Below are 17,001 nucleotides of genomic sequence, written 5' to 3'. Positions count from 1 at the left end.
CTGCAAATCATGGGGGTGTCCACCGGACAGTGCAGTGGCTGGCGGGGGAGACTGCGGAAGGAGAACGAGCCGCCAGCCGCTCAGCCGCCCGGGGAACACCCGCCTCGGCCCCGGGCCCTGACGCTGGAGGTGGCCTCGGAGCAAGAACGCGGTGTTCCGAGCGGTCCGAGGTCGCACAGCGGGTAGGTGCCAAGGAATCGGGACTTCTGGGCCCCTCCGGTGGGCCACGCGCCCTCTTCAGAGTGCAGGGTCAAGGCTGGTGACGGAGTACATAATTATTCAATTAGCCTCCGGTTTGAAAACACGTGGCTTCCAACGGGATGGCAGCGGAGCGCCCCCGCCCACGTTCCCTGCTCTTCTGACGCCTGAACCCAATGCCATCTTGCATCGTTTCATGCCCCCGCCCGTTGCAGCCACAGCCTTGGGAAGGGGGAGGCTCGTCCGGGACAGGCTTGAGGGACAGCCGCCCCTCGAGGGAGGACCTCAGGCTCGGAGCTACAGGTTCCACGGGATTTGGAACCGCAGCGTTGTATCTCCTCACAGGGACGTGCTCTCATTTGCACCAGCGGTAGTTTATTGTTGGAGATTTGGGGTGGTTTTTCTTTTTTTTTTTTTTTTTCCAGACTTTTCAATATTATAAGTGAAAACTCAATACACCTTTCGTAGATTCAACTGTGCCCACAGCTTCACCAATTCCCTTGGGATACGGTCTGAGCACGTTTGCTGGGCAGGGGGTGCCTGGGGGGCTCCGTCGGTTAAGTGTCCGACTTTGGGTCCGGTCACGATCTCACCGTTCGTGAGTTCGAGCCCCGCATCGGGCCCTGGGCTGACAGCTCGGAGCCTGGAGCCTGCTTCGGATTCTGTGTCTCCCTCCCTCTCTGCCCCTCCCCTGCTCACGCTCTCTCTGTCTCTCAAAAATAAATAAACATTGGAAAAAAAAAAACCATTTGCTGGGTCAAATTTACCCACATCTTAACGTCCTCTCGAACATGCTGCCAGACTGCCCTTCAGAACGACTGGCACTTGAAATGCCCCGTGTCCGTGTAGGGAGGGCTTCTTTCTTTTCTTTTCTTTTCTTTCTTTCTTTCTTTCTTTCTTTCTTTCTTTCTTTCTTTCTTCCCTTTTTCTTTCTTTCTTCTTTCTTTCTTTCTTTCTTTCTTTCTTTCTTTCTTTCTCTTTCTCTTTCTTTCCTCCTTACTTTCTCTCTCTCTCTCTTTCTTTCATATAATTTACTGTCAAGTTGGCTTCCATACAACACCCAGTGCTCATCCCAATAAGTAGGAGGGCTCATTTCTTTGCATCTTCGCCGGGACCGGGTATTATCCCTGCTAAGTTATTAGGAGGAAAGTATCATCTTAGCATTTTAATTTGCTTTTATTTGTTTGCTGGTGAGACTGAACATTGTTTCCCCATGCTTTTTGTTTTTATGTTTATTATTTTGAGAGGTAGCCTGCGCACGAGTGGGGGAGGAGCAGAGAGAAAGGGACAGAGAGAATCCCAAGCAGGCTCCGCAGTGTCAGCACAAATTCTGACGCGGGGCTCGAATTCACCAACTGTGAGATCATGACCTGAGCTGAAACCAGACGCTTAACCGACGGAGCCACCCAGGCGCCCCTGCTTCCTCTATGCTTCTCGACCATTCGCATATCTTCTGTGAATTGCCGACTCATCGTGTCGCCCGCTGTTGTCCTGGTCGTCCGTGTTCCAGGCGCGCGTCTTACCTACCTTTCCTAGTTCATTGTCTGCCTTGTTTTCATTTTACTGGAATCCTAGCTTTGACACCTTGACCCTCCAGGTGGAGATGGGTCGCCAGGAAGTGGCAACTGTGAACCTTTAGGTTAAGGGATGATCTGCCCCCCCATCCCATCCTCCACTAGGGCCAGAGAGTTCTGTGGGGAAGAAGTTCAAGGGGTCAGAGCGTCTCCTCTTCATTTCACAATTCATGCTAATTGCCCAATTTAGAGTGATTTGGTGGCAAATCTTGGCAGGAGGACGTGCGTTTCCGCGTTACGCAGGGCAGCTGAGGATGTTTTCATTTTCTTGGGTGGCGGGTCAGGAAGCGCCACGGCGGCCTCTGGGGCCGAGTGACCAGAGCCCTGGCCTCGGGGCCGGACGGATCCGGGACAGGCCTGACTCTGTGCGACGGTGGGGAGTCATCTGACCCCCCTGAGTCTGGGCGTCTCCGAGACGGGCTCTCACACGGCCCACGGTGTTGTTGGGGCGATCCGAGGGTTGGCTGATGTGAACGTGGTTCTGCCCGGCGAGTGGTGATCTGAGGGACTAGAAAGGACTCCCTTTCACCCCCGAGTTGTGACGTGCCGTACGAGGAATGTTTATTTATGCCTACCCTCCGCGTGCCATGATTCCATTTCCTCTCTGCAGCCGTACAACGTGACTGTTTTCCACGGCGCCGAACGGACTTTCGCCACCACGTCCCCTGGGCTGTGGGGTCCTCTCTGAACCGAACCCGGGGTCATGCACTTCACAGGAGTCCCCCTGCCGGCTGCAAAGCAGCAGGCAAGGGACTGCCTCGGTCCACTGGGGCTGTCGTGCCAACATGCCACCCACCGCGGAGCTTGCAGACGGCAGACATTTGCCACTTACCGGTCTGGAGGCAGGAAGCCTGAGGTCAGGCGGCCAGCGTCGCCGGGCGAGCGCTGTCTTCCTGGCTCCTAGCTGCGTCTCCTTGCCGTGTCCTTGGCGGGAGGAAGGGGCGAGGGAGCGCTCTGGGGTCTCCTCCGGAAGAGCGCTCGTCCTGTCACGAGGGCTCCACCCTTGGGACCTAATCACCTAATCCCAAAGGCCCGCTTCCTAAGAACGTCACCTTTCGGGGTTAGAATTTCTACACGTGAATTGGGTGAGGGGGACGCCAACCCGTGGCCCATAGCAGCCATTTGGCAATGTCCCTTCCGAAGGAAATGGGGGCGCTTTGTTACTAAGCGCAGCCCAAGCATAAACCGCTTGTGACAACGGCGGGGGCTGAGTGAGCGCCGGGCCCCGCGCCCAGTGCTTCCGAGGCCCGAGTCCCTACGCTCGTGGGACTGTCGCCGTGGAGGCCCCACCTAGCTCTCCCTCAGGGACATCTGGGGGACGACTCAGAGACCCCCCCCCCAACAGACACATAGGTACACATGACACCCCCCACACAACACACACACGTACTACACTCACGTGTCCCGTGTCCACGGACCCGGCCTGGAGCGCTGGGCTTGTTCGGGATCATCACATGGGAAGAAGAACAAACACAGACCGAGGCCCGAACACAGAGGGAGGGAGGTGTGGACCCCGCTCCTGCAGGGAAACCGGGAAGGTGCCGGCCTGGAGAAGAGAAAACTCAGAGGGGCCGGTAAACGTTCTTCCAATAGTCCGAGAACTTTTCCTGTGGCAAAGGGTTGTTCGGTGAGGCCCAAAGATCCACAGAACGGGGACCGGAGGGGGACATCTTAGAGGAGCAGATTCTGGCTCAAAAAGGGGCAGAATGACTTGTTAATTAAGTGGACAGGGGGCACCTCGCCTGGGCCAGGCGCGGGGATGAAGGTGCAGAGGCGGGTCTGGTGAGGAGAAGGGCTCGCCTCCCTCCACTTCCTGCTTCCCCGGAGAAGAGAAGCTGAAGGGACGAGCGAGCTGGGGTGTCTGTGAGGGCTGAAGGAGACGTGCAGGGCTCCTGAGGTGTGCTGCGGGCCGGGCTCCGCCGGCGGGAGTGAGCTCCCCGTCAGGGGCTGTGGCCAAGCCGCAGCTGAGCAGCCCGTTGGCAAGGATGCTGGCCGGGGACTTCGAGACCCGGATGGGGGTGCGAAATCGACGCTCTGCCAGCTCATGCTTATCCAGGACTCAGAAACTGCCGATGTTCCATGGGTGGTTGTCACAGAAAAGGGATCAGGAAGAGGAAGTGACAATGCTGTCTTCACCTCCCCACCCCCCCCCACCATTGCTCCCCCTCCCTCTTCAAGTGGCCTTCCTTAAGCACATCTCTAGCATCCGTGGAAGGAAATTAAGAGTGGTCCGGCAGCCCGGGTGACCATCGTCTTGGCAAAAAGAAAAGAAAAAGAAAAAAAGGAAAGGAAAGGGGAAAAAAGGTGGTGGGGAGGCCCAGCATGCTTCAGCGGGTGATCATTTCAGGCTGGGAGGGCCTCAGACGCAGAACAGAGAGGGGGAAAGAGCCAGGAGCGTGGACCAGTGGGCAGGGAGACTGGTTTCAGGCTTCTGCTTTATAGCTTACCGCTGTGTGCCTTTAGGCAAGTCACTTGCCCTTTCTGGGCCTCTCCTGTAGTCCGAGGAGATCGCACTGGTTGATTTCTATGGCCACGCCAGCCCCCAGAGGACTGCAAGAAACCCTGTCCTTCCGGGGCCCACGACAGGCACCCACGCGGGGTGGGTGGGCCAGCCCACCCCACAGCAGCTGCCGGGCTGAGATCAAACATCTAAACAGGGGTGTTTGGGGAGTGATGCTATTTATTCCTCTCTGGGTTTCCGAACAAAACCCCAGAAGCAGGAACCGCTGCTCAGCTCCCACAGGTTTCTCTCCAAGGATGCTATGTGCTAACCAAAGACAGATGCATCAGCACCGAGAGTTTTCTTTAAACTCTCCTCTGTAAAAGTCCAAGCCACACACACCATTTTTCTGCTACTTGGACCGTAGCTTTAAATAGATATCCTTAGGGCCTCAGATTTCTGAGGCATGAGGCAAAATCCACAAACGGCCAAGAGCAAATGGGAAAATTAAAAGTTTCAGGAACTATATTTAAGAATTTACAACGAGCATGCAACAAGTCGTTTGAAACGACTCAGAGGCACTAGCTGGTTCTCATCCCTCCCAAGCCCTGGGCCAAATGGATGCTGGCAACGTGCCAGCCAATTAGCCTGACCTTTGAAAGATTCCTCTAGAGCCCGTGAGACAGGTTGACATCTACTCCCTCAACCAGCCTTCGCCCCAGGGGATGCGAGCAGGGCCAGCTTCACCGGGAGCAGATGGCCGTGTGCTTACGAGGGTCCCATGCTTGGTTTAATGCCTGGCTATCCCGTCTTAAAAGTCTCAGTGATTTTTGAACAAGGGACTCTGCGTTGTCATTTTGAACCGGGCCCTACATGTTATGCAACCTGTCTGAAGCCACTTTCCCTAGGCAACCGCTGAACTGGCGACAGCGTGCTTAATTTCTGGTCCACATCCATTTAGCTTTCGGAAGAACCAGAGGTGGAACTTGGGTCTTATTAGCACATGACTCAGCCGACTGAGCTGTCCAGAGTCAGTGTCCAACACAAAGGAAAGGTGGGTTCTTTGGCTCAGAGAAATAAACTCAGCTCTGTCTTATACATAATTGTCCTCACATGTAATTCCAAATAGAATTGCCCAAACCTCGACAAACTCGGCGGGGCACCTCTGAAGACCATAAGAGAGTGCTGACCTTCCAACACTTGACTTAGATGAGCTAGATCGGGGTGAGCAAACTACAGCCTGTGGGTCAAATCTGGCTTGCCACCTGGTTTTTATAAATAAAGTTTGATTGAAACGCTGCCACCCCCATTCACTTACGTATTGTCCATGGCTGTTTTCGTGCTACAATGGCAAAGTTGACAATTTGCAAGAGATGCTAGGTCCAGCAAAGCCTAAAATATTTACCGTCGGGCCCTTTACAGAAGAAGTTTGCCAACACCTCTCTAGCTATTAGAATTGCTAAGTTTCCAGAATACACTAGCAACCTTCTGAAAACACAGCTTTTAAGAATAATGTTATACCCTTGGGATAGGAAATGATTACTTAGACATAAACCATAAGTGAAAAAGATTTATAAGTTTGGTTGCATCAAAATAAAAAGTTCTACATGGCAAAAGCCACCGTCAGCAAGGCTAAAAAACAGGCAGCTGGCTGGGGAGAAAATGTTTTCCAAACTTTAAACAGAACGCAATTCAGATGAGTTGAAGAAATTCTGAAAAGCCAAGAAAAGCGGAAAAAAGCAGGCAAAAGGTATGTATAGAAAATTCTAGAAGAAATAAAAATGACCGAAACCCATATGAAAAGACACTCCCATTTAAAAATCAGGAATATGCAAATTAAAACAAGATGCTGTTTTTCACCCCTACGATGGGCAAACAATGTTGAAGTCTGATAGTTTCATATAAACACGGTTGCCGGAATGTGCACGTACACCCTGCTGGTGGAAGAATAAGTGGGTGCAACTGCTTTGAAGGCATAAGCCCCAGAGAGACTTTCAAAGATGTGCCAGGGAAGCAGGTATGAGGATGTGCAAGGCAGCATTGTGTATAACGGGGAGGGGGGAAATGAACCAAAAGTAGCATCTACGAACAATGGACAAATTCAGCTCCTTTGTTTCCTTTCTTTGGCATTTCTTAGCCAGTTTTGTAGCCAGAGAGGCAACATTTGCATGACGGACCCCCTTCCCCTGTGCATCCTTGTCTCTCTGTGACTTCTTTACCAGAGCTGACCCGCAGGTCATACTGGACCTGAGCCTGTGGACAAGTGCCCTCCAGCCCTGCACACTTGGAGGAGCACAGAGCACCCTTCCCCTCAGTGGCCAGAATGGTCTGTCACTGTGTCGGTGTGGATGGTAGAGACGCAGAGTGCCCTCCAGGCTCCAAGGTAAACTTGGCCTTACGTGGTCAGAGCAACGTGCAGTCCCATGCAGTCCATGGGAATGCATGGATGCTGTAACAGCTCTGGGTTTAAGTTCCTGCTCCTTCTCTCACTGCCTGTGTGGCCCTGAGCTCCAGAGGTTCCCATCCTGAGCTTTTATCACTCTTCTCTCAGATGACACGTGTCCCTGGCGAGGAACGGAGATGCCATATGAAAACACCCAGGACAGGGCCTGGCGCCTTGAGGACCCACCTGGGGCCGGCCACGCGTGTCCTGCATAAGGTCCAAGAACCGTTTGAGAGCTCCGAGCTGGGCCAAGCGGGAAAATGAATCTCTGCCCCAGTTGGAGCTGGGGCCTCTGCCTTTTGCCGCATTTCGAGGTTACGAAAACCCAGCCCTCGAAGGCCTCCTGTCGAGCCATCCTCGGAGGGTCCTGCCGTTCCACATCTAAACTTCAAAACGGAAGGAACCTCAAGATGCATTTTCTACAAGCTGCTTTTTGCAAGAGTTGGGCTCTTGCAGTTGGTTTTGAGTGGCCCCGACAGTGTCTTCACCCTCAGCGAGACTCTAGGCTGGAGTCTGCAAAAGGAAAGATGCGTAGAAGTGGTGCCTCCGTGTGGGTGATGTCTTCAAAGGGGCATCAAACACTCTTGATGGGCATTACCTCTGCAGAGGGGGACTGGGGACCCGGGGTGAGAGGGAGCATCGCTTTGCTGGCAAACCTTTTCATACTCGGCAGTCACCCTCCCCCATCCCCATTTATAGGAATTTATCATCATCATCGTCATCGTCATCACCATCATCACCATCATCGTATTTTATATGCTTAACAAAAGAAGAGAACTTTGGGTCAAAACGGTGCAGTAAGATTCTGCTTCAAATACCCTGACAGCTTCCCTTCTGCAAATGCTTAGAATAGCACAGAAATAAAAGACTGGCACGTTGCAACTTGTGGGGTATGGCAAAGGCAGCATGCAGAGGACAATTTATAGCCTTAGCTGTAAATGAATTCAGTGTTTGACTCAAGTACCGAGAAAGAACTTTGAAGTGAGTCTGCAGAAAGGAAGAATGACACAGGTAAGAGCAGAAGTTAATAAAATAGTGCAAAAAAATAACCAATGGTTACACTTGAGAAACACATGAGCAGGGAAGGGTCTGGAGTTTATTACAATTTTCTACTGGCATAAATGACTTCAGCAATAAATGTATCATAAACACAATGACTCAATAATTGCGTGGTTATTTGTGTGCCATCTGCCTTCCCTGGGATGCTATATGTTCTATGCTCGTCTATCCCCACAGTCTGACTCTTGAGAGATGTTCGTTAAACATGCGCAAATTGAATTCGTGGGTGGGGTTCTAGCCCTGTCACCAACAGGATCTTTGAGCAAGTTATTTAACTAATCTGAACTTCCCCTTCCCAGTCTGTCAAATGGGGAGCACAAAACCCCCCTCACACGGCTGTGGCAAGAAACACATGATGTAATGCCCTTGAGTTCTTTCTGGTACAATTCCTGCACAGGGTGAAGAGTCAATAAATGGAGCGAGGTGTAATTATGAGTCAGAGAACTGGCTCAGACATAAGAGTGTATAATCTGCTTGCCAGGCAGCCCCTAGCTCTCTGAAGGGCAGCACCTGGTGCTGCTGGAAGGTTCCGAAGAGGCAGGCTTGAGTGGGAAGGGAAAATCTGGCCAAAGGGAATCACGGTGGTGGGGGAGGTCCCAACGAGATGACCAGTGCCAGCGACAAGCCTGAACTGGGATGAGGAAGACAGTGCACCCACCCCTGCCCTGCTCGCTCTGGATTCCTTTTGCTGGAATTCTCTTCCCCAGACTTTTCCATGGCTCCGTCCTTTTGGCATACGGGTCTTGACTCAGTGTTGCCTCTGTTCCGGCCATTTGCCCTTTTGCCCTAAGATCCAGCCCCTTCCTTTCCCTGCCCTGCTACATATCACAGGCCCCGGGGGGAAATGAGTTTTCCAGGCTTGCTTGCCCACTGGCCTGTGGCTAGCTTTGGCCCTTGGGAAGTGCTGGCCACAGACCAGAGGGCAGGAGAAAGGGACGAGCCAGGGTGGTTCTAGCCCTTCTTCCCTCTCTGCTTCAGGGACCACGTCCAGCACCTGCTTTGTCTCCCTGTCGTCCAGAACCCACGGGCCAGCCCTTCCCAGTACGGTGTCCATTCCTGGGCTCTGGGACGTCACTTCTTCTCTTTGTCTCCATAGGGTTGGTAGTAGCTGCCTGTTACTGCTCATTGCTGGTTCGCGTCCCCGTCCCGCCTGTCTTTTCTGCCCTTCTCGCACTTCTGTGACTAGTCCTTGACGGCAAAATCCTTCTACGGAGCTACCTGCTGTGCACTCTGCTTTCTCGACGCGCTTGATGCGAAATATCTGGTGTAAAATACCTGGGATTCCGTGGCTTCGCTTTACAATGACTCCTGTAATGCATCCAGTTTGGGAATAACTCAAAATTTTGAATTTCCTTTTCCAGAGTCATCAGACCGGTTAAGAAAGGTCAGAAATCACTAATTCCTTAGGGTGCTTTGTTCCGCTTGAAGGCCATCGGTCCTGGGAGGCCCCCCCCCCGTTCTTCATTAAGTGCTCAAGTGTGTGTACTCATCAGGAAGAAATGGAACAGAGAGGCCGTCACTCAGATTCAGCAATGACCTGACAACGTGGGCCGTGCACACAATCCATTGCAAATACCAATAAACACGTAATTATGGCATCGGAGGCCGGCAGGACTCAGCCAACTTGGGCGGAGCCTGCCGTTCTAAGCCATCTCTAGAAACACATGGGAAGGCTGAAGCCTCTGTGTTTTGAACTTCAAGGCTGCCACATACTGAACAGTCATTTCCGTGCGGATGTGCCACAGCATTAGAATTGTTTGGAAATAGGCAGTGGATAGTTATTCTTCAGGCAGCTTCTCTCCAGTGCCACTGCCTCTATCTCAGGGCTCTTCCCTTCTGGTCTGGACCCCTCCCAGCATCCTACTGGGTCTCCTGCTGCCAGAATACCCCTCGTCTCGCCCAGGTCCCTCCAAGCCACCCTACACGGCATCGTGAGAACCGCCCGTCCCAAATGCTTAGACGGCTGAGTCACTCATCCACCTGATGCCCTTGAATAACTCCCCACCGCTCGCAGGATAATGTCCTGATTCTTTAGCACAGCGCTCAAGGTTACTGCATGCTCTGCCCCCTGACTACCCCCCTCGGTCGACACGAACCATTCCCTCTCAATGTGGGCTTTAAACACAACTTTTCTCATGTTTCTGCCACTGCACCTGCTCAGTTACCCCTCCGTATCTTCGCTCATGCTCCTCCTCCCTCCTAGAATACTCTTTCTTTTCTTTCCCTTCTGGCGCTAACTCCTCCCTCCCTCCCCCCTCCCCCACTCAATTTTAAGATAAAATATTTGGTATCTAAGAGATGTCTCGTCCTACTGAGCTTAAGAAACGAAGTATCCCGATGCAGTCAAACCTCTCTGTACTCCCCAATCCCACAGCTCTTCCTCCCTTCCCCCCAGGTAGCCGCTATTTTGAATTCAGGGTTTTATAATTTCTTTAAGGATCTGTATACACATTCACGTGCGTGCTCATCCCTAAGCCATACACGCTGTTGCTGAGAATGTTTTAAGACCTCGTATAGTTCTACTCCTGAAACCAGTGCTACACTCTCTGTTAGCTAACTCGAATTTAAAAAAATAAATAGATACAAACCCTTATATAGATGATATCATATTCTATGTATTCTCCAGCAACTTGCAACTTTTGCCTACTGTCGTGTTTTTGAGAGGTTCCGTGTTGTAAGCCTTAGTCCATTCACTCTCAGTCCTGTCCGATGTTTCAGTGTATGTGGAGGCGTGTATGTGTTTACATCGGTTCTCTTATTGAGGGCATTCAGGTTGCTTCTAATTTCTCCTCTTCCTTCCCTCCCTCCCTTTCTTCCTTCTTTTTCTCTCTCCCTCTCTTTCTCTCTCTCTTCTCTCACACACCTTACTGCTGTGAACACCATCAACATATCTCCTTATGCATATGGGCAAGAGCTCTTCAAGGGTACCATGATCATGCAGAAATGGAACTGAAAATCAGCGGGCGAGTAAAATTTCCAATTGTACTAGGTGTTGTCAAATAATTTGCCGGGACGGTTGGAATCGTTTATGTGGCTCATCAGTGGCCCATAAAGAAAATCCCCCTCAGTCTACATGGTTGCCTCAACTCTCTAACAACATATTTAAAAGATTTGGGGACAATCTTGTTACGCTTGTGATTTGGCATTCCCTGATTATAAGTGGACTGTCATGTTTCCCATTGTGTGAAACGTCTGGGTAACTTTCGCTCCTATTTCTTTTGTTCTTCTAAGGATTTTTGTAAATGATCGGAAAAAAATCAAAAATATATTTTGGATAAGAATCTGTTTTGGGTTATATATATTGCTAATATCTTTTCCCTGTTTGTGGTTTGTCTCTTTCTGCTTATGGTATCTTTGATTAGCAGGAATGTTTCAAGTTTTGTCGAATTATTCTATTTTTTTCTCCTAGTGTTTATGCTTATGTCTTTTTTCCTCCATGTAATCTGAGGCAAGGATCAGATTTCTTTCCATCTGGATAACCAATTCCCGAGCGCCATTTATCAGTCAACCCTTTCTTTACTTTATGCCAACTTTTCCAGTTGAATAAAAGCAGTGATCATAGACATCCTTGACTTATTCATCTTTTTAAAAGGAGTGCTTTTAAATGCTTTACCTGCAATTGTGATGCTTATATAGATTTTTAATTTATTCTTTCTATCAAGTTAAATCAATTGCCATCTTTTTCTAGATTGCTAAGATTTTATCATAAATGTTCAATTTTGTTTGATGCCTTTGTCTGCAGTTAACGAGGTGCCAATTTAATTTTTCTTTAAATCTTAATACAGTGAAATTATCAACCGTTTGCTAATAAGCCATCTTCACATTCCTACGATAGACCCAACTTGATGATTATGCATTATTATTTTATAGTCATTGATCGATTTGGATCGCAAATATGCCATTGAGTCTTTCGCATGAGTCCCATTGAGACTTTCGCGTGAAACTTGTGAACAACGTTAGCCAATGATTTTCCTTCCCGTACTGCCCTTCCCTGGTTTTATTATCGAGGTTATGGTAGCCTCACAAAATGGTTTCTCTTTTTCTATTTTCTACAAGAGTTCATATAAGATTGGAAGTCGAAAGAGGGTAGAATTCTCTGGTAAAACAATCTGGGCCTCGCAGATGGTATTTAAGTAAGTATTAAGCCACTTTATTTAGTGGTCATAGAACTACTCAGATTTTCTATTTGTTCTCGGATCACTTTCGGTAAGTTAATTCCTGAGGACTTACGACAGAGCTCAGAGGCCGTACCCTGCGGAAAGACTTCTGTGACCACTGCTTGCCTTCGTGGGTTAAATTATTCTCCTGTTAACTCCTACGTAGCTTGACATCCGTTCACTCAAAACGTATTTATTGAGTGTGTGCTATGCGTCCTGTTTTACACACTAGGGAAACAACAGTGGACACAGCAGGCAGCAATCCTTGTTGGCACAAAATGTACATTTTAGAAGGGGCGGGCAGGCAATAAACAAAATAAATGAATGAATTAAATGATATCCCAGAGAGAAAAGCCCAAAACGAAAGGATGCCAAGGCAGCAAGGGCCATAAGTTGTAATACACGGTCAGAAATGTCACTGTGTACGTTCCTTCATATAAGGGATATTTATTTGTGGGTGCTAGGCACTGGGATTACGGCAGGGGACTAACTAGACAAGCCTCTTGCTTTTGTGTTTGTATTTTAGGGGGAGACAAGTAACAAATAAATAAAAATCAGATCGGAATTATAGCTACTGCTGAAAGAGATCAGCAGGTGCTTTGACCGAGAGAGTCAGGGAAGCCTGCATTGAATGGGGTGTTGAGGGCAGACTCTTGGAGAGGGTGGCCTTGAAGCTGGGACCCGATGGAGAGAAGCAGGCAGTTGTATAGAGTGTCATCCTGAAATGACCTGCCCCCCGCCCCAGTCTTTCCCACTAGACTATGAGCCCCTCGAGGGAAGATATGCATTATTCCCGTGGGTGTCCCCGACCTACCACAGGGCCTGTGTTGTAGATGCCCCAACAAGGGGAAGCAGCGAAAAGCATTTGAAAACTGATGTTAACCAGCTGCAAGAATCTGTTTATAAAGCAAATTGCCGTCATCGATTCAACAAATATGCATTGTGCCCGGGGCTGGGTTACCAGGGGAGGGGGACCTCCCCTCGAGGTGTCACAATCTCGAAGGGGGACAGACCGGGGTTATCTCGTTCACCACAGACAGTAGGCCCCAAGCAGCCCCCAGCACGGTGAGGCTGGCCTGCGGGGTGGCAGTGAGCCGGGGGCTGGGCCTCCACACAGCCGGCGTGGCAAAGCCCTGGTGTGCCAGGCCCCGGGGGATGGAAGGACGGATACGGTGTCAGAGCTGGCCTGGGGCCTCCTCGGCCCGGGGTCTTCGAGATGGATCTGAGCCGTGACCAGACCAACGGAAGGTGCGCACACAGAGCCCGTCTGCCGATTTCTTAATGCTGGCGGGAAATGAGCCAGCCCTGTTGAGAAGATGACACTGCAGACATTGCCGGGGCATCCAAACCTGCACATTCGAAGTCACCAGGATGTCCCGAGGCCCATTGGTTGCGGCCATTTGAAACCCATAAGCATTTGCTTCCTCGTCTCGGGAAGCTCGGTGGGACTCATGCGTTGATCTGCACTCTGAGAGGCAGGAAAGCGTCCCCCCTCTGAGATATGCCATCAAAGCCGTGACAGCATCTGGAATTAAGAGGGCAGCCCCACGTTTCTTCATTTTGTAGCCCTGTCCAAGTCGCTTTGCGCAGCTGTCCTCGGAAGGGTCAGAAATGTGTTTACGTATCATTTGGCTAATGCTTTGTGAGGGAAGCAGACATTTGGAGGAGTCAGGAAAAGAAAACAAGCTTTAAAAATACATAAATAATAACAGCATCTTGCTTCCACATTTACTCACACTTTCGTAAGTAAGCATGGGTTTCCGAGAACTTAGAACCTGCTAATTTCTTCCAGGTGCTATTCAGGAGATATTGTATGTATTGAAAAGAACAGAAGTCGCCTCTACTAAAGCGAAAATTAAAATGAAATCTCCAACTACCATCTTTTTTCAAGTTTATTGATTTCTCTTGTGAGAGAGAGAGAGAGAGAGAGAGAAAATGCTGTCAGTGCAGAGCCCCTCGCTGGGCTTGAACTCACGAACGAACCCCAAGATCGTGATTTGAGTCGAAACCAAGAGTCGGATGCATAACTGACTGAGCCACCCTGGGGCCCCAGAATCTCCAGCTACCGTTCTCTTTTATTTTATTAAAAAAAATTTTTTTTTAATCTTTATTTTTGAGAGAGAGACAGAGTGCGAGTGGGGAGGCACAGAGAGAGAGGGAGACACAGAATCCGAAGCAGGCTCCAGGCTCCGAGCAGTCAGCGCAGAGCCCGACGCGGGGCCTGAACTCACAAACTGTGAGATCATGACCCGAGCCGAAGCTGGACGCTTCGCCGGCTGAGCCGCCCGGGCACCCCTCCAACTACTATTGATGGAAAAAGTAATGGACAATTTAGGACAGAACCTAAAGAACGACAAAGGTGCAGGATCGAGCAGGTACCTTCTCAAATACTCCAGGTATCCACCGCCACTGTTGGGTCAAACCAATCTTGGCGCACAAGCCATCTCCGGATTCCTTCAGGAACCGCTGGGAGCCGCACGGATGCCCCGAATGCTGGACTCAAAGCCCTCGTCAGCAGCATGCACCCGTCTGGGACCCTCCTGCAGGAGGGACCTTGGCTGACCACCTTGCGGCGGGCCACGGTAGCCATCCACGCTGGCTCCCGGCCCCCCCCACCCCGGGGATCAGGCCATCTCCTGCTTAGCAGCAAGAGAACAACGAGGTCATAGGAGGGACAGTGTTCCTAAAAACGTTCAAGACAGAGTCTATGACAATCGCTGTTTTTCTTTTTTCTAACTTTTCTCCTCTTTGCCTTGCAACCATCACCGACTGGTATCTTTAGGAGGCTTGCAGTCTGCCCTTTCTTCTACCTAAACTTAGTTGGAGTTTTTTTCTCCTTAAATAGCTTTATTAAATAAGCCTCACACGTGAAAGTGAAGCAACATCTATCCTACCCCGTCGGGCTTTCCTCTTCCCTTCTTCACGGGGCTCGCCATCGCCGTGAACCTGGTGGTTTGCAAACGAGTCTTTGTTTGTGGCCACGCTTCAGCTAGGTGTCCTGCTTAGGGCTTGTCAGGTATAGTTAGCCCCCTGCTTTGATGGGGAAACTGAGGCCCTGAGAATTTGGTTAGTCATCTAGACCTCTTCTCCCCTTCTCCATCCCCACTGCTGTCACCATAGAGCAGATGTCACCCTGCTGTCCCTGCCCTTGGAGTCCACAGTGATCCCATCCCTGGCCTCCATGCATCCAGATGTATCCGTTTCTGCTCCTCCGTGGCCCCGGGACAGCTAAGGAGCTACTGCCATGGTGGCAGATGGGACTGTGTGCTGTCATCCCGCAGGGCCGCCAGAGGGAGGGACTGGGTATTAGTCATACCCGTAGCTGCTGCCTGCACCAGCCGAAGCAGGGTAAGGGGCACAGCGAATGGCTTTGAACTCATGTGTAAGCGAATGCAGAAGAAAAGACCTAAAAAGGGAAGGAGGGCCCCAAGTTTGTTAGGTGACTTGGGAACAGAGCTAAGGGGGACGCCAGGCCCCTGACTCCTGGTTTAGGGTCCTTCCCGTGCCATCGTGACCCCTTTCCGAGCTGCAGGAGGGTTTTGAATTTTGTCAAATTACTCTATTTGCTTTGAAAACCTTGATGCAGAGGGGCGCCTGGGTGGCTCAGTCGGTGAAGCGTCCGACTTCGGCTCAGGTCATGATCTCACGGTCCGTGGGTTCGAGCCCCGCGTCGGGCTCTGTGCTGACAGCTCAGAGCCTGGAGCCTGTTTCAGATTCTGTGTCTCCCTCTTTCTCTGACCCTCTCCTGTTCATGCTCTCTCTCTCTCTGTCTCAAAAATAAATAAATGTTAAAACAAATTTTAAAAAAAGAAAAAACCTTAATGTAGAATTTTTTTTTTCTTTTTTCTTTTCTTCTCTCTCTCTCTCTTTTTTTTTTTTTACAGCCATCAATTTACAGAAGGGTGATGGGTCGCCCGGGTGGCTCAGTCGGTGAAGCGTCTGACTCTTGGTTTCCGCTCAGGTCATGATCTTGTGGCTTTGTGAGTTCTAGCCCCGCATCAGGCTCTGAACTGACAGCGTGGAAACTGCTTGGGATTCTCTCTCTCTCTCTCTCTCTCTTTCTGCCCCTCCCCCACTTGCACTGTCTCTGTCTCAACATAAATAAGTAAACTTAAAAAATTTTTTGAGGGGCGCCTGCGTGGCGCAGTCGGTTAAGCGTCCGACTTCAGCCAGGTCACGATCTCGCGGTCCGTGAGTTCGAGCCCCGCATCGGGCTCTGGGCTGATGGCTCAGAGCCTGGAGCCTGTTTCCGATTCTGTGTCTCCCTCTCTCTCTGCCCCTCCCCCGTTCATGCTCTGTCTCTCTCTGTCCCAAAAATAAATAAACGTTGAAAAAAAAAAAATTTAAAAAAAAAAATTTTTTTTAAAAAGTGATCACTGGTGAGATCATGACCTTCTGGGTGAAGGCAAAACCCACCAAGTGCCCACCTCGGTCCTTGCCTTTAACTGCAACTGGGGGAGGTAAAGTGGGGGTGTGGGGGGGCGGGGGCAAGACTCTTCCGGTGGAGAAGCTGTCCATGCAGCTTCTGGAGGGTAAGCCCCTCGGCGTCCACCTGCCTTAGAAGCCAGGCCCTCCCTGGGACACCCCGCACCCCGGCCCTGGGCCAGTCTCATGCCACAGTCTCTTCGGACACACAGTGCTGTGTGCTGTGGGGTCACCAGATTGTGCTCTCGGCATGCAGCCCCTGTCCCCGGGGCCCCGGGATCCGACATCCACAACTGCAGGCGACCACAGCCCCACCTTCTTCTTTCCCGGCTACTCACATCGGACCAACGCTTTTGTTTCTTCTTCTGAGATGGCCATCTGTGGGATTAAGCGGACTGGTCATTTGGGGAAGTATACAAATGTTAAAAATATGTAAAAAAGAAAAAAAAAAAAAGAATCTCAACCAGGTTTAAATGGAGCCACTGCCTTCAAAACCAAGCCAGGAGCTCAGTGGGTGCTCCATAAACATTTGTGCAGTGTGTGAATGAAAATGTCAAATCCTTGAACCATAGGCAGGGAAAATGATCACAGGGCAGCTGACTTGTGAATTCTCTATTTTAGCTTGTTCTTGCTTTAAGAAAAGTGCATGTGCCAATGTTAATGTTTAATATCTAGGAAGCTCCGAGTTCCAGCCTGAGGCTAACG

This window comes from Leopardus geoffroyi, chromosome D2 (assembly GCF_018350155.1).
Source record: "Leopardus geoffroyi isolate Oge1 chromosome D2, O.geoffroyi_Oge1_pat1.0, whole genome shotgun sequence".
NCBI lineage: Eukaryota > Metazoa > Chordata > Mammalia > Carnivora > Felidae > Leopardus > Leopardus geoffroyi.
The sequence above is the reverse complement of the archived record's forward strand: the minus strand, read 5'-3'. Positions refer to the sequence as shown.